Below are 18,634 nucleotides of genomic sequence, written 5' to 3'. Positions count from 1 at the left end.
CTCTGATTGGCTGTGGGATATGTGTGTGGGTAGGGAGGGGGAGAGAGAGAGAACAAGACAGGGAGGATTTGAATGTGAATGCACAGAGACACATATCCAGGCCCTTTAACACGGGAGTTGATGGTGCTTTTCAAGTATCTGCCTGCAGGAGAAGTGCAGTGTCTTTGCCTGGAGGATTGAACGTTTGGCTCCTTGTAAATACTTCTTTTCCTGCGTCTTCAGAAGGACTTCTGCTGTGTGATCATGTGCATCCGCTGAGACTGGGTCTGTTTTGTTTTTATTATTTTAAAACTTACTTGATCTTGGTTTTCCTTAGAAGTAGGAGCCTCTGGGCACCTGTTAACTTCCAGGCTGAAACCAGCTCCCGAGGCCAGTGTGGCCTGTTGATGCTGACATGTGCTGATACCGGGGGCCAGCTCAGAGCACTTTAAGTCAGATTGGGGCACACCTCCGAGAATTGCAGGTTCTGTGGGAAACCACCACAGTAGAAAGAATACTGCAGTAAATGAAGTCAAATGATTCTTGTGGTTTGCTTGCGCATATCAAGGGAGCTCTGGTGGCCTAGCGGGCAGGGAGTTGTGCTGTCAATCCAAAGACAGGCATTTTGAATCCACTCGAGCTCCATTGGAGAAAGATGGACAATCTTCTCCCATGTTGATATTCAGCCTCTGAAGACTCACTTGATGGGTCAGCTCTGAGTTGGTTCTGATTTGACTGCAGTGGACTGAGATGTTTTGATTACATATAAGCATGTGTTTATGGTATATGTTACAGGCTAATAAGTGTGTTGTAGCGTGATGAAAAACTTTGAAATATTTGTGAAGATGACCCAAATGTGACTGAGACACACAGGGTGCATGTGCCATTGGAAAATTATGCAGATAGTATTAGCATGATGCGCGGTTGTCACAAACCTTCACTTTGTAAAATTACAGAAGTACAGTGAAGCAGGGTGTGCCTGGGTGGCAGGCGGAGCCGTGAACAAGCCCTGCTTTTCCATCATTGTCTCCTCCTTGTCCTTAGTGCTTAAATTCCATTTCAGGGCTGCTTCTCCACTCCCTGTGTGTTTACAACCTCTTCCCGACCCTGAAAGGATAGACTGGCTGTCAGCTAACTAGGGCTGTGCCTGTGGGGATTCTGGAATTCAGGTGTGCACAGGAGTCTTGCATTGTTGACGGCTGGATACTTAGAATTGTGCTGCTTCCTCACTGTCAGGGTTTTCTCCACAGGGTGATGCCTCCCAAACACACTTGATTAGATTACAAACGGTGTTCTCTTCAGACCCACCGGTCTCTCCTTGGGAGGAGGGCATAGCAGTCTGCTCCTGTAATCGTTCCAGCCTTGGAGTCCCTGTGAGCAGGAGGTTAAATACTCGCACCTTTGGGTTACTTACGTGGTCGAGTGGCTGAATGTCCTGGTACATGACATCTCAGTAGCATTTGGTATACGTGCCCACTCTTTGTTCTTGGGATTTTGTTTCTCATGTGGCATCAGCAGCATTTATTAGTTTTGTTTTCACCCTAGCTCCTTGGCTTCTCGTGATCAGCTTCCATCAGTTCTTCAGTTCTCCATAACTCAGGCCGCTGGGAAGCCCGTGTTCATTCCAAGGTGAGCTCATCCTGCCTTCTGGCTCCAGACACCTGCTGTCATTCCTAAGTTCTGTCATGTCGGTTCCGACTCATAGTGAGGCGGCCCGTGTACAACAGATAGAATCCCTGTCTGGCCCTGCACAGTCTTCCCTGTCTTTGAGCTCACTGTCTCTCTGTGACCTTGAGACTTCTCTATTTTCCCCCACCCTCTTCCAGGCATGATGTCCTGCTCTAGCGACAGACTCCTCCTGATAAAGTCTCTCCTCCTTTGCTTCTAAGAATTTTTCTGGCTGAGCTTCAAGACAGATTGGTTTATTCTTCTGGCAGTGCTAGGTGTGTTCAGTGTTCTTCACGGAAAGCACAGTTCAGAAACATCAGTTCTTCTTTGGTCTCCCTTATTCATTGTCCAACTCTAACATGCATACAAAGCAACTGAAAATAGCAAGGCTTGGGGTCAGGCACACCTTAGTTCTTAAGGTTATGTCGTCAAATGCCTGGTGACCCCAGATTGAAGTGCAGACTTCCAGAAGAAATTGCTTTATGTCTCTCAGGTGAACATATATGCCAAGCACATATCTGAGCCGAGCTCCTCCTTCATCCTTTACATCTGCTCCACCCAAACCTTTCCCCTCTCAGGAAGCACTGACTCCATTCTTTCAGTGAGTCAAGAGGACCAGTTCCCATGAATCTGTTCTCACTCAGGCTGAACCTGTATATGGCAGAGTAGAACTGTGCATGATAGGGTTTCCCTCAGCAGCCAGGTGCTTCCCTGCTTAACCCCCGCCCCACCCCCAGGACCGCATTGTGGAGGGGAGCGCTGTTAGGTTCCCTGAGTTGGTTTAGGCTGATAGGAATGGACCTCATGCTGGAGAGCAGAGCTGCCTCATCTGGTTTCCTAAGCTGTCATCTGTGTGGGACCTTTACCAAGTCTTTCACCCTGCGAGCTGCTGGCTGGGTTCAAACTGCCAACGTCTTAGTTATCAGCTGAGCCCTTGGCCATCACACACACACACACACACACACACACACACACACACACAGGGATCCTTGTATGGAGGGTGAGGAAGGGTCCTTTCACTTAAGGGCACCATGTGCTGCCAGCAGACGTGGGAGTGGTGGCAGCTGGGGGAAGAACCAAATGTTCATCACAGGCAGGGGTTGAACGTGAAATTGAAAGTAATTTGGGGCCACCTTGTATCCAAATCGAAAGCTGAGGGAATGTAGGCTGGGGAGGAGACAGGGTGTCCGAGGGCCAGATGAATGGTTCCCTTTGTGCTGCTTGGCTCTATTATGAAAATAAATAAAATGGTGAAGCAATTTAAGAAACAATTTCTTCTCTTTGGAGCAGAACTTAGGCTTGGCACAGAAATATTGGCTTTGTCTGCCTACTGTTTGCAACACTGCAAGAGAAGCATACGCGAGTGTGCTATTTAAAATGAAATGAGCGTTTTCCTCTTTCCTGTGGCTCGTAGATGGAAGAAGACTCTTTGTGCAAAGAACTTGAGTGCATAGTTTAAAAAAGAGAGAGAGAGAGAGACATAAAAAGCAAACCCTTTCTTCCTCCACAGATTCAGATCTTCTATCCTTAAGGAGAAAAAGAGGGCTCCGTTGAGGGGATGTGCAACCCACTAACCTGCTGAAGAGGCTCACTAGTGCCAGGTGTTTGTGAGAACATGATATGAGAGAGAGAGAGTGTGTGTGTGTGTGTGTAAGAGAGAGAGAATATATAGTGTCTTGATCATAGTCCTAGATCTGGAGCTTGTTCAAGTTCCAGGGACTGACTAAGTGAAAGCAGGTCTGTGGGTCCTTGACATTTCTCATCTGTGTAGTTCTGGATGGGAAGGGACTACAGAGAAATGAGGGAAGAGGGGATGACATAGAGAAGGAGAGAGAGAGAGGGGATGGGCAGAAGATGCAGAAGGATGAAGATGGAAGAAGATGGAGGGAGGACGAACATCTCGCAGCAGAGAGAGAGAAGGCGGGGGGCATCTCTTCTTGGAACATAAGCATGGCAGAGAGTGAGGGTGGTGCAGATTAGGGGCAAGGCCTGGCACTGTTACTTGTAGGGTTCCTATGAGTTGTGGTCAGCTACTTGACACTTAATAACATTTTTTTAAAAAGTTATTGTGATTTGAGTGAAGTTTTACAAAGAGCATAGGCTTTTTCCATTCAGTTATTAATAAACTTTGTTTTATAATGTTAATTACTAATATTCTTTAGAGTAGAACTCACAGGAGACCAGCCCACACCCTTGCTGTTGAGGATAATCCAGCTCCCAGCCTGCCTGCAGGGCAGAATAGTGTTGCCCCACAGGGCCTCCCAGGCTGGACATCTCTGTGGAAGCCGACAGCCTGTTTCCTGTGGAGTGGCTGGCGGGTTCAGACTCCACCCTTTGAATGCAGTGCCTCGCCCATGGTGCCATCTGGATGGTGGGTGGGAGGTTGTTGACTTATAAACACACCAATTCACTTTTCCGTCTTGCTTGCTGTCAAGTTGGTTCCCGTTTGTGGGAACACAGGATCGCCTGGTCCTTCACCATCTCCACGACCGCTGGTGTGTTAGCGTTTCTTGTGACTCTAGAGCCAGTCCATCTATCTCACTGACGATTCTTTGCGGTTCTGACCCTCCACTTTACCAACTATGCTGGCCTCCCCTCGCAGCTGGTCTTTCCTGATAGCCTGCCCAAGGTGGGCTGCTGTCTCTGCATTCTCATCTCCAAGGAGCATTCTCGTTTTACCTCTTTTAAGACTGATTAGCTCACCCTTGTCACAGTCTGGGGTGTATCTAATATGCTTTACCAACACCATAATTCAAATGCATCACTGCTTCTGTCTTCAGGAAACAGGATGGATGTTTTCTGAGGAGCACCATGCTTCTTGGTCTGGAATGTCACCTCTCATCCGCACCTCATCTTCTCTAGGGCTGCTGCTCGATCTGTGGAGGGTAGTGTCCCAGTCTCCACACACCAGGCTGTTCCTTTCCAGGCACAGCCCCACACTGGCTCCCACAACTCTGCTAAAGCTAAGAAGCAAACGCTCTCCAGCCCTCTCTCTCTGCTGAGCTCCACAAACTGACTTATTTTAGCCACTGTAAAACTAGAGTGTCATTTTTTTCTCTTAAGAGCTATGGCAACAGAGACAAATTTGAACTATTTGAAGGGAATATTTTGACTTTCTGTTAACATTTATTTCACCCCAAGGAGTGATTTCATGCTGATCTCTGATCAGGAAAACACAGCAGGCCCTTAATTTGACTGTTTTCTAACCAATTAGGGCTTATGCTCACAGCCAGCAGTGCACAGGTGGCCTGCAGAAGCCCCCACACCCACTGCATGTGATGTGTGGACAGTGCCAGTAGGGGCTGGGACACCCTCTGTCTCAAGAAAGATGCTGTGGAGTTGGGGGACCCCACCATGTGGACTTTGGGCATGAGTTTTTGTTTTGTGTCGCAGTGAGAAGAGACCCATTTGTTCTCGACGAGAGGCATGGTGGAGGTTCTTCTGGTTTACGGATGGTGACAGCAGGCTTTTTTGTGACTGCAGAGGTGGGAGGTGGCAAGGGCGGGCCTGGGCGTCAATAGCTCCTGTTTGCAGTTGCTCACAGCTCCTTACCTCATCTTGGCTTTGACACAGAAAGAGCAGGTGCACTTGTGTTGGCTGGGTTCACTTTTCTTCCCTGTTTTTGCATGGAAGTGCCATATGGGTGCCATGTTTACTGATGGCCCCGACATTATTGGTGCATTGAGCTAAGCCACTGAAAACCAGCTCCAGACCAAGGGAGTGCCTTGAGGCATTGAGAGAGATTTTACAAAGCAGAAATATCATAAAAATAGACCACTAGACAACATTCAACTTCAGGTTTCATCTCCTCTTTTTGCTTTCCTTTTTGTTTTTTCCTTCAAGGAATTTATGTAGCTAAGCACAGAATTCAGTGACATTGATTTCATTCCTTGAGTTATGCAACCATTCCTACCCTCCTTTTCCAAATTGTTAATTCCTCATTAACATAAATTGACTGCTCCCTAGGGTTCCTATCTAATTTCTCAAGTTGCTGTTGAATATTTGATCCCATCTAGGTAGACTTAAAAGAGCATTCTTCCCAAGGCAAATGTTTTTATTAGTTATGCTAAACTATTGTTTAGACATATAGAATAGAAAGAAGACTTTTAGGGATGTTTAGGCTTAATGTTTAGTTAATTGCAAGGCAGTCTTTGATGAGTTCATATAGCCTCCGTGGTTCTGTGAAGTCTGGATTCCATGAGGATTTGAAATTCTTTTCTGCATTCTCCTCCTTTTAATAAGGACTGCTGTAGGTTTCTTTTGACTAGTTGATGGTTGTACCTGCTCTTAGTGGTAAGCGGCTTTCATTGAATTCAACCTTGAATAATAAGAAAATTAATTGAAAAATTATGAACTGGTTTTAGAATTCTTTGGGAAGATAGGTGTTCTTTATGAGAAAATACCCGCCATTTCCCGAAGGCATCTCTTGTCAACCTCCTGCACTGCTCAGACCAGTTTACTTCTGGTTACTTTTAAGTGGATATGTATCACATTTACTCTCCTGGGGCTACTCAAGCTTCTCTCTCCTTTCCATTTACAGTCTGAAAGCTCCTGATTGTCCCAAGCCAAAGCAATCTTTTCTTCCATGTCAGTGAGCAGGTGGGAATTGGTTTTTCAGGCAGGGGGCCCTCCTCCCACATTTAAAATCTTGTTACTTAAGTTCCCTCCTCTAGTGTTGGCATTTAATTATAAAACTGGCTTCCCAGAGGGAAGCACTTGCCTTTCTTGGGAGGAGAAAGGAGGAGATGAACCTGCCGAACCAACATGGCATCAGCAGGCGATCTCCTGGGCCATGGTCCAGCTGTCGCTCAAAAGGACGATCACTTTGCTGCATTCCACAGAACAGACCTCCTTCCTCCTCAGCAGAGTCATAGTGAGATGAGCTATACTGCTTTTTTTAAATGACACAAGACCCAAGTCACAGGGGCATGGGAGCACAGGTCAGAAGAGAAACGCCTGTGATGAAAGGCCAGCCTTCATGAAATGGTCAAGTCCACACCCTCTGCTCACCAGATGGAGGAAAAGCCCATCACTGCCTTGTCCTCCTGCACATCGTCCGTCCCATATTCCGGTGCCCTCTGCTGGTCTTCATCTGTGCCTCAAGTCCATGGTCTGCTTTGCTCTAAGACCAAGTGTGTCTTTGTAGGAGGTCCATGTTCTCCCCTCCTTTCAGCGCCGAGAGACCCCATCAGTTTCAGCATGGTGTCACTCTTTTACCAGTTCTAGCTAGTCTTCCTTACAAGAGGCTGTTCAGCACTTCCTATGAAGAAAGAAGAAAGCTCTACGGTTGAAAAATTGTGTGTTTTGTGTCTGTTCTTTGGAGTTTCTATGCAAGAATATGTGCTGAAGTGACCCATAATGTGGGAAAAATATAGAAGTCCATTTTCCTCACCATCTGGATCAATTCTGAATTCTCAGAATACTCTTCTAAAGGGTTTCCCAACCTCCTGCCTGGTTTCCCCCCTGCTGTATTGCTCCTCCGACAAGACTGTGCACTGTGAAGTCAGGATCTTGATTTTGTTCACGTTTTGTGTTTTCATCTGACATGTGCCCTGGCACAATATTTGATGAACAGATGAATTAGTCTTTTACATAATGTAGCACTTGAAAGCTTTTCATTCAGAAATTGAAAGGCTTTTTTTGTTCCTAGAAGAGATCTGTGTTTGTCCCCATTCCCAGCAAATTGATCCAACAGAATGCAGAAATAACCAAACAGTGTCACATGTGAATAAAATCTTGCTGAAGATCATTAAAAATAGCCAGAATAGTGCATGGATAGAGAGCTTCCAGAAACTCAAGAAGGATTTACAAGAAGCCATGGCATCAGAGATACCATCGCTGATAGGAGTACTAGTAGACTCAGTGACACTAAGCAACTGTTGTTCATTCATTAATTTATAGAAATGCACCAAGATTCAAAAAACAGACCACAAGAACCTCACTTTCTTGAACCAGGAGACCAGAAGACCTAGATAGTGCCCAGCTTCCCCTGCCAGCTGCTTGGAAAGGGGTCACAGTATAAAATTCCGGGTATATTAGGAGAAAACTGTGCAATAGAATTAAGAATCATGAAAAGATGAGCTTTACTGGTCTAATAGAGACTAGTGGAACCCCACAATTATGGTTTTTTTCACCTTTCAGCCTAGAACTGAAATCATCCTGTGACTCAACTTTCAGCCCAGCCATGGCCACGTCTATAAGATAAACAGTAGTAATGTTGGGGAAACACATGCTTCTTAGACCAGCCAACCAGTTAAGAGCCAAAGGGCAACATCTTCCCAGGGACAAAGCTCAGAAGAAGGCAGGAAAGGGTGAGAAGTAGAACAAATGGAAAAGGAAACACAGGGAGGAAGTGGGAAGAATATTGTGAGGATTACAATCAATGTCATGATGTGAAACAATACAAAACATAAACTGAGTGGCTGACATTTTAACCTTGCATTCCCTGAGGTGGCAGGTGTTGGAAGACGAGACATGTTGCTCTGGGATCAGCTCCGGGAAAAGACTATTCAGGGGCGTCAGTTGTACTGTAACACCCAGAGAAGCCTGAATTGAGGACTTGCCCTCGAGAAATTTGTCCGGTGGTAACAAACTTGACTTCCCTTTTCTTGTGGTCTCGAGAGATGACACAGCACACACAACTGAGAACATGCTGTTCTTGGGAACGCTGAAGAGCAGCACATGTGCTCTCCTGTATTTTCAGCTTTTAACTTTCGTGAGGGAAGCCACAGGGCCTTGCCTGTTAGACAAAGACAAGCAAAGGTCTTTTGGGTGCCGGACATACTTGCAGTTGATGTTCTGTTTGCCTCCCTCAGACTCTGTCCTTCACTCTGCTTTGCACACCTTTGTTCCAGGAGACAAAGAGATGCCCTTGCTCTGGCCAGACAGCAGTATTTAGTGAAGGAGAGCACCGTTTTCTATGGAGGAAACTTTTCCTCTTTGTACATTTGCACAGTAGTTTAAGCATTGGCCTACTAACCAGAAGATAAGTGGTTCAAATCCACTACCCGCTTCAAGAGAGACAACTGAAGCAGCCTGTTTTCACATGGGTTAAACAAACAAACCTACTCCTTTATCATCTGCTCCAGCTGACCATGACCCTCCATCGGGTTTCTGAGTCTGTAAATCTTTACAAGACCAGGATACCTTCTTATTCTCCTCCAGAGCAGCTGGCAGGTTCAGACCAACAGCCTTCTAGGTAACATCCCGACATTTAACCTGTCATGATTCTGGACCCTTGATTTCAGCCTTGGAAACCCTAGTTGGCAGTTCTTCTCCACACTCTAGGGTCTCTGTGAAACAGAATGGCAGAGGTAGTGGTCAAGTCTTTGATTGTCTTTCAGGACTTGTCATTCAGGGGCAGGCCCTGTGCATACTAATGTCGCCTAACAGCTGGGCAATTCAAAAGAAATGACCAGTGTGATGTCCTATCAGCCAGCTCAGTGACGTGGGACCATCCCTGTTGAAGATTTCCGGACCCCAAGTCTCTGAGCAGCCAACCTTGTGTCTGATTTGTACTGCATCCCGGCTTCCAAGAGCCATGAATGATCCCAGCTCTCAGAGGAAGACTTGGGCTCTGAATTTATGTGTTTGTCGCTTTGGTAATTTATATTGTCACCATTTTAATAACCTCATCAAACTTGAGCATTCAGCACCAGTGTGGCACCTCTACATAATTTAATACTGAACCATTCATAAATGTCCTGAGTTTCTGTCTGAAACATTGCATGAGGAAATTAAAAGCACATAGAAATGATTCACCACAACCTGAAGTCTGTGGATGTCTAGATCCCAAGTGTAGGATGTCTAGATCCCAAGTGTAGGGGCTTGGCCAATGATTTGGTGATTGGGAGAGGTAAGTCTGAGCCAAAGCCATGATCGATTGCACAGGTAGCATTTTTTAGTTTGTATTAGTATCCCCGAAACCTATCTTTTCAAGTAGGATAAGGATGAGAAATGCTTTCTAAATGTTAGGAAGGACTTTTTCCACAAGCTGTAGTGATAGGTTCATAATCAGGAACCGTATTGACATTAGTTTTTAAGTGGATGTCAGATGGATGAGTGATGTTTTTAGTGTTGATGTCAACTTGTTTCTGACTCTTAGTTGCTCAGAAAGAGAACAGAACAGAAGATCATCCTCACTGATGCAGTTCCTGGGTCAGTCCATCTCATTGAGGGTTTTCTTTCTTGCTGACCTTTTTTACCTTCTTCAAGGACTGACCCTTTCTGATGAGACATGTTCGCAGTGTCTAACGGGCCCTCTGGACCCACTTCTTCATTTATGAGCTTCATGATCTTCTGTGTTCTTTCACTAAACCTCCTCTTTGCCTCAGTAATTCTGATCTGAACCTTCTCTTGTAAACAAAACAACTCCTGGACAAGCCAATGAAAAATGATGCTGTGCTGCAGGGCTTCTTTCCTCCCAGGGGGCCTCTCGGCCTCTGGTCCTCATCCTCTCTGGGGTCACCCTGCAGCACGTACCTGCAGGGAGCCCTCTACCTGAAGTCCAGTCCCTGAGGTCCTGCTTTTAGAGATCCTGAGTCCCTGAGGACTATGTGTTTTCTGTTTGACTGATTGCTTTTAAAAGGACATTTTAATAAATACAACAGTAGAGTTTTCAAGCCCTTCATCTTCCCACACACTCATCATTAAGTCACAAGTGTGCATGCTTTTGGGGAAGGAGGTTATGTGTATCAGGACACATGAACTGACTTTATGATTGGGGTCACTCATATGGAAAGGACACATAATAACAACAGAGGTACCGGCCTAGGACCAGCTGATATGCGTCTCTTTTGACTCATGGTGTCCCCATGTGTCTCAGAGTAGTATTTGAAAACAGTGTTTGTGTCTCTGTTGTGTAGACACAGCTTTGTCACATTTATCACAAAGAACATGCGTCCTTCAGTTAGACCATCTGGACTCGCTTCCCAGAACTGCCTTTCACTTCTCAGGTAACCTTAGCAAGAGCATTCACTTGGTGGGTGTCTCTCCCTTTGTTACTCTGTATGATGGGACACCAGCTCTTCAACATAACACCTTTTGTTTGCCTAGGTTTGTCCTGTAATCTTTTTATGTCACCAAAGATCCATGGGATGGTAGTGGGGAGGCAGGATGTGATCCAAGAAGGGACCTTAGTACCACCAGGAAGTATCGTCATTTTGGTCCCTGCCCTCTGCTGAGGAAGCTCCCTGATACTAGGGAAGGCCAGGCCACAGTGAGATCTCCAGGAGTCATGTGCTGAAGGAAACAAGGCCTCCACAGCTGACAGAGGCAGACTTACTGCTCTGATCTAAAGACCCTCGCATGGATTCCTCAGAGCATTAACAATCTTTCAGGAAAATAAATAGTGACTGGGAGCTTGGCTTTCTTCTGCATCATGGTTCAGACTCCACAGATTTAAGTTGCGGTTGAAGACATATTTTATTGATAATACCATTTCCCATTTCCTTCTAATTATCTTCCTCCTTGTTATTTTCAGTAAGATATCTTTAGTCCACCATCTTTATTGAGAAGGTTCCCAGGAACAGGAATAGTGTCTTAGGCTGGATTGAATAGAGGAGCAAAACCAGTGAAGTCTGTTGATGCGGTTAGATACTGCCATGTGGACTCTGGCTCACAGTGACCCTGTGCCCAGCAGAATGACACTCTGCCTGATCCTGTGCCAGCCTCACAGTCTTTTGTTGTGCTTGAGCGCATTGTAGTTCCTCTGTCAACCTGTCCTATTGATGGTCCTCTTCTCTTTGCAGACCCTCTAGTTTTCCAAGTATTCATTGTGGCTGGGAGGGGCAGAAAGTGTGGGGTGGATTGCGTTCCTGGACCTGCTGCCTCCACCCTCCTGCATCTATCACATACACTGGGCGACACGGAAAGCATGGGGTGGATCACATTCCTGGAATCACTGCCTCCACCCTCCTGCATTTGTCCCATTTAGTGCAGCTGCATGAGTTCTTTCTGCAGTGAGTTGAATGTGAGCTACCCTGAAAATCCTGTCCACACAGAATCTGTGAGTTTAATCAGATTTGAAAAGGGGGGAATGTCTTTGCTTGGAAAAGTAGATGGCCCTCTGAGAGATAGACTGATGCCCACCGTGGCAGCCAAAATGGACTTAAGCAGAGCAGAGATTGTGAGTGTGCTACAGGACCAGGCAGAACTTGTTCTCTTGTGCATGCAGTTGCTGTGATTTAAAGCTGACTTGATAGCAGCTAACAAAGAACAGCCTTAAGGGAGCTCGGGAGGCCTAGTGGTGAGGAGTTGTGCTACCAGTCCAAAGGCACATGGTTCTAATCTTCCATCTTCTTACTGGGAGAAAAATGACAATCCTGCCCTTGCAATTTACAGCTTCTGGAAACTCGCAAGAGGGTTGGCTTTGTATTGGTTCCAACTCGACAGTACACAGTAACACCAGCAGCAGTCTTTGAAGCTGATTGGCACATGCCTTCAGGGAGGCAGAATATGGGAGAAAAACTCTGAAGACTGTCACATTTATCCAGAACCACTGCCCTAAGAAGAATAGGATGAATGTCCCCTGTCTGACCTTTTCCCAGTCTTAGAAGGTTGATTCATGAATGAAGCCAGCATCTCAGGATGGAAGATTGCATAATAGAGACAGAACCAGGGGACCCACTTCCAGATTTTACTCTCTGGGGCCCTGGGCTCTGCTCGCTGTGTAGCTGCGACTTGCACATACAAGCACAGTGACCGTGGACTCAACAGAAGATACCAAGATAACCCCTGGGCAGTAGTCCAGGAAGCTGGCCGCTGTGCGGGTCAGAATAGACCCTGTGGAGCTCAGGTTGGAGAGCAGGGTGAAGGCCCTCTCACTGGAGAAGGAAGCGCAGAGTTTGGGTACTGTCACTTCACTTGAAATAATAATTAGGGAGAGCAGCTGGCATCTGTGTAACGGCAGCAAACCTAGAGCTACATTTGATCAAGAAAGGAAATGCAGTATCAGCTAAACAGAACCCCTGCTGGTGAAGTGAGCGCGAATGTGGCATTATCCCCCTTCATCATCACGTGTTACTAATCTTAATAAAAAGGCTCCTGATGCATCAGTGCTACGGCTCTGCTCCACAATTAAACAGAAAGAAAAAGAAATTGGGAATTTGATAATTTTCTCTACACCACCTTAGGAGTAAACAGTTTGACTATATTGGACTCAAATCTCATGTGCCCTGCCCTGTCACTTGTGCTGCTCAGAGAGCTGTAGGGCAGGCGTCCAGTGGGCAGCCTGGGGTGACCCGTGCGGAGTGCACCCTGCAGCTCTGCATGGTCCAGAGTTATCAAGCCAAGCAGCTGCTCTACTGAAGGCATCACGATTGTATGTTTATTGATTGTTGTTGTTGTTGTTATGTGCCATCGAGTTGCTTGCAACTCGTAGTGACCCTATGTACAAGAGCTCTACCCATACTTAACTACTGATAGGCTGTTCTTGGCCAGAAGCCTTAGTGACCACATAGATAGTTAACTTAGAAAAGCTGCGTTTTCTTTTTTTTTTCTTTCTTTCTTTAAAAAGCTGCGTTTTCAATACAAGAAAAAAATTTGCAGAATGTGAAGGTGTTTGTTCTTATTGGACTAGCTGCAGCAATGGGATAATGATTTTTGTTTTTCTTTTTTAATAATGATCCTTACACTGGATTCATTATAGAAAAAAAAAATTCATGTAGAAGTCGACCAGCGCAGTTCAAACGTGTTGTTCAAGAGTCAACAGTACATACATGTTAGTGTGGGTTGCCTCTGTGTCCACATATCTAACAAACCACAGAGAAGCATGGGTAAAGGGCTAACTGGACATTTCCAACAACTCATGGGATTGGGTCAAGGGTCTTGGGTCCATCATCTTGGGGACCAACTTAGGTGACAGAACATATTTCACAAAGATGATGCTCTACTTGTGGATTTGGTGGTTAGTGTCTGTAGTCTTTAAGATTGTGAGTGGCCATCTGAGTCTCTACTGCATGGAGCAAGAGAATGAAGGAAAGTAAAGGCTCAGAGAAGAAACTATAGCCCTGGTAATGAAGGCCCTCAGCAGATGGACTAGTCTAGAGACTGCAGCAGCAGGCTAGAGCATGTCAGAGACTGTCAGGATGGTGCAGAGGATGCCGCAGGCACAGGCAAGATTCAGAGCCGTTGTTCGTAGAGTCACTGGGAGTCGTAGCCAGCTCAGCAGCGCCTAACAACAGGTTCTTCTAACTAGTTCAAAAGACTCTTGTATCACTAGAGTCCAGAATGAAGATTTCACAGTGGAGTGCACTTGGGGGCAGGAGGGGAGGGGGAGAGGGCTTGTATACCAATGAAGGAATTTTTCTTTTACTTTTCAAGGAGAGGAGCGAACTGGGGGGGAAGGGGTGGGGCAGGGAGAAAAGTGCAACAATGAATGAATGGAAATCCAAAATCTCTGTAAATGTTCATGAAAATAAAATTAAAAAACAAAACAAAATAAGACCAGAACTAAATGGTGCCATATTATGCCTCCTGACCATCCTGACAAAGTACACAATAGAAGGTAATGGCCAGAATGGGAGAACAAAACTCAGATTCTTTAGAAAAGTCTGTAAGTATTAGACCGACATAGACCCAAGGAATCTGAGACTATCATCCTAAAATACCCTTTATACTTGTAACAGTTGAAAGTTTCTTTTTTTAGGTTATCTGTCAGCTTGCATAGGCTTATAAAATAAGCTACATTTTACATATGTACTATGTTGCTTTAAATAAGAAACTGTGTGAGACCGAACTGTCCTGTCAGCATTTACCCTAAATGCTGAAGGCAAAGCAAACAACAACAAAAAAGCAAACCCTCTGCCATCCAGTTGATTTTGTCTCATAATGACCCTGTAGGACATGTAGAGAGTCTTGTAGAGTGTTAAGTGCTGTTAATTCACCTGCGACTCATAGTGACCCTATGTACAACAGCTCTGAACCCTGCTCTATCCTGAGCCAGTCTTTCTGTCTCTGACACACCTATCTCCATGACCACAATCACTGAGGCAATCCATCTCATCAAGGGTCATCCTGTCTTGCACTATACCTTTCCAAGGACTGGTCCCCCCTTGACACATGCTCAGAGTATGTCAGATGAAGCTTCAGAATCCTTGCCTCCAAGCATCAGTTTGGTTTTACCTTCTCTAGGACAAACCTGTTTGTTTTCCCAGTAGTCCGTGGTATATTCAATACTCTACTCCAGCACCACAGCTCAAAGGCATCAATTATGTTTCTGTCATCCCTAGCCCAGTTTTCTAAAGCATAGCAAGTAATTGCAAAGACCATGATGGCCTGGATCAGGTGCACCTTAGTCTCCAGACTGACATTGCTGCTCTTCAGCATTCTGAAGAGGTCCCTGGCAGCAGACTTTCTCAGTGCAGTTCATCTTTTGATTTTCTGGCTTCTGGTACTAAGACTGTTGATTGAGGAGCTAAGCAAACTAAAGCTGTTAACAGTCTCAATCTCTTCACCATCTATTAGTGTGCTGTCAGTTGGCCCAGTGGTGAGAATCTTTGTCTTCTTGATGTTGAATTTCAGTCCATATCTGGAGGACAATCACCTGGCATCTGACTGGAAGAGATCCTTCCTTATTTGGTCCCAGTCCCATGAAAAGTGATCTGAAAAGAGTGTGAAAATTATCGAACAATATTAATATCACATGCAAGCAAGATTCTGCTGAAAATTATCCACAAACAACTGGACCAGCACATCAACAGAGAACTTCCAGATGTGCAGACTGTGTTTAGAAGAAGTCATAGTGCTGGGGATATTATTGTAGGGTGTGCCAGCCTGGAAAGCTTTGTGTGAGAGATGCCTTATCATTCTGCTATGTGGCTGGTAGGTTCAAACCTTTGATCTTTTGCCTAGGACCCACATGCTTGAACCATAGCACAAACAGGACACCTTTAAGGAAGGGAAAGAAGGGCAGAAAAATGGATAGAACAGAGGGTATAAAAATAATGGGAAAGCCAGCATACTGTGAATAATGTAACCAATATCATAGAAAAATTAATATTTTTCTTAACAGATTACCTAATTTGCTATGTAAACTTATACTTAAAACCCAGCCTCTCACTGTTACTGAGCCAGAACTGGTGGATCTCTGAGGCTGTTAGTGGTACAGGAGACAATTGCTCATCTTTTTCCCATGGAGCTACTGATAGATTCTCACTGCCAGAGAAGTGTGACCTTTGGGTTGTGAGCACAACTCCATATAGAGTATAAAACCAGGACTCCCTAAGGCAGATAATAAGACAGTATTTTTTTAAAAAAAACCAAAAAAATAATCCCACCCCCCCAAAAAAAATCCAGACCAAAACAGTTGCCGTGAACAACTCTGAGTTAGGACATCCCTGTGTGTCAGAGCAGAACTTTGCCCATAGTATTTCCAGAGGCTGATCTGTCACAGCCAGTCACCTCAGAGCAGACTCAAGCCTCGAGCCTTTTGTTCATTAACCAAGCACATGAACTGTTAGCACCACCCAGGGACACCAAAGCCACTCTGCCATAAGGTGCCATCCAGTCTGTCCCCACTTGGAGCCTCCCTCTGTAAAACAAAGAAACCCTGGCTAGGTGCCAGCCTCAGTGTCTGTGCAAAGACTGAGTGAGTACCTTGCAGCAACCGTAATGTTGATCCATTTCCATCTTGTTGACAGCTTTCCACTTACTGTTTCTGAGCTTCTACCACTCATGATGTCCTTCTCAGACGACCAGCCCCTATTGATACCATGTCCAAAGTGTGTGAGATAAAATCTTCCATCCTCAGTTCCAGTGAGCATTTTACCTTCTTCCAGGACAGATTTGGTATGTTTGGTATTCTTCACCAACTCTGCTATTCCAATTCTTCAGTCTTACTCATTGTTCAACTTTCACTTTGGTTGTAAAAATGACTTCTTTGATTTTTAACACCTTAAAGATATCTCTTGCAGCAGATTTGACCAATAAAATAGATCATTTGATTTCTTGACTACTGCTTCCATGAATGTTGGTTTGTGGGATCAGTTAAATTAAATTCTTGACAACTTCAGTCTTTTCTCCATTTATCATGATATGGCTTATTAGTTCAGTGGTGAGGATGTGGGGTTTATTTTATGTTGCGGTGTAATCCATATTGAAGGCAATTTATCTTAATCAGTAAATGCTCCATGTCTTCTTCATTTTCAGCAAGTAAGGTTTGTGTCATTTGTATAATGCAGGTAATTGATGAATCTTCTTCCAGTCCTGATGTCACATTCTTCTTCATATAGTCCAATTTCTCAGATTCTTTGCTTAGCAGATTAGTACAGTCAAAGGGTACGACCCTGATACACACACACACCTCACCTGGCTTTAAACCATGCAGTCTTGCCTTGTTCTGTTCAAAAGACTACTTCTTGGTCTAGGAATAGGTTACAGAGCAAATAAATGTTCTGAAATTCTCATTCTTGGCAAGATTAATCATAATGTTTTATTATCTACTCACTCAAATGCCTTTGCAAAGCCAGTAAAGCCCAGACAAACCTCTTTCTAATACTCTGTGCTTTCTGCCAAGAGCCATCTGATGTAGCAGCGACAGGTCTCATTCCATGTCCTCGTCGGAATCTGATTTGAATTTCTGACGTTTCTCTGCCAGTGTACTGCTGCAACTGTTTTTGAATTATCCTCAATAAAACTTTACTTGCATGTGATATTAATGATAACTGTCATTAATTTCCTGATTGTCTTGTGTTGATTTCCTACAGGTAACATTGATACTGGTCTGTACCACCATAAAATGTAACATTGCCCTAAATCCATGACAAGTCCGGGAGAGCAGAATTCCAGGCCCCTTACAAGGAAGTGAAGTTAAGAGCTTAGGCTAGAGAAAGACCTACCTTGGAGAGGAGATGGAGAGAAAGTCACCGGGAAATATCCAGAAATGCTGTCCTTGAGCTGTGCTTAGAGCTTCTCCCATCAAAGCTCACCCTACAAACCATCTTGGGCTTCTAATGATGAGGAGGTCCACAGTGGGACACTAGAATGGAGTCAGTCTTTTCAGTATGGGAATTATTCCTAAAACTTCTCTGTGGACAGCTGGTGAGGCACAAAATAAACACAGGCCGATTTGCAAGTGAGCAAGAATTAGCATAATCAGCAGCTGCATCAGTGCCCACAGACAGAACCGAGAAAACCATAATTTTCCTGGGAAACAAAGTTAGCGAAGGGGTTGGAATGGACGAGTGGGTGACTTACTACCAGTCAGAGTTCAACAGGTCCCTGGTGGTGCAACTGTCAATGTGCTCAGCTGCTCACTGCACCACTAGCTTACTTGACTTCTGACAGGAGGTTGGGAGTTTGAGTTCATCCAGAGCTGTCAGGGAAGAAAGGCCTGCTACTCTAAAGCTCAGTGTTACCCTGTAGAACATAGTAGGGCTGCCCTGTGGGGTTTCTAAGACTAATCTTCATGGAGATCAACAGCCTCATCTTTCTCCCACGCAGTCCCTGGTGGGTTTGGATCACCAACCTTTCAGTTAACATCAGCCCCTGACCTCATGCCCTGCTTCCCCAAATCAAGCCATAGGAAGCCCTTTGGAACACAGTTCTACAGTGACACATGTCGTATTGTCAGGAGTTGTAATAGACTGTTGGCAACTGGCAATAGACTGTTGGCAACTGGCTGCTGTTGTCAGGCACATCAGGTCAGCTGTGGCTGATAGCAGCCCCATCAGCAACCAGGTCAAGTGCTGTCCCCACAGTCTGCCTTGGTCGAGTTGGTTGCTGCAGTCATATCTGTCAGTACATCTCGTGAGTGTCTTGCAAACTCTGTCCCCTTCTCACAGTAATGTCCAGGAACTGGCCTTTCCTCATAGCATACCTAGTGTTTGAGGTGCATTCCTCAACATCCTCACTTTGAGGAACATTCTGACTTTACTTCATTCAACACAAATAGTCGTCTTTATTCATTGTACAGCTTCCACATGCACATGAGGCACTTCAGAGTACCATAGTGTGAGTCAGGCACACCTTAGTCTTTAAAATGACAGCC

The sequence above is a fragment of the Elephantulus edwardii genome, unplaced genomic scaffold, assembly GCF_000299155.1.
Source record: "Elephantulus edwardii isolate Elephantulus edwardi_28Jun2011 unplaced genomic scaffold, EleEdw1.0 scaffold00148, whole genome shotgun sequence".
In the NCBI taxonomy this organism is placed as follows: Eukaryota; Metazoa; Chordata; class Mammalia; order Macroscelidea; family Macroscelididae; genus Elephantulus; species Elephantulus edwardii.
The sequence above is the reverse complement of the archived record's forward strand: the minus strand, read 5'-3'. Positions refer to the sequence as shown.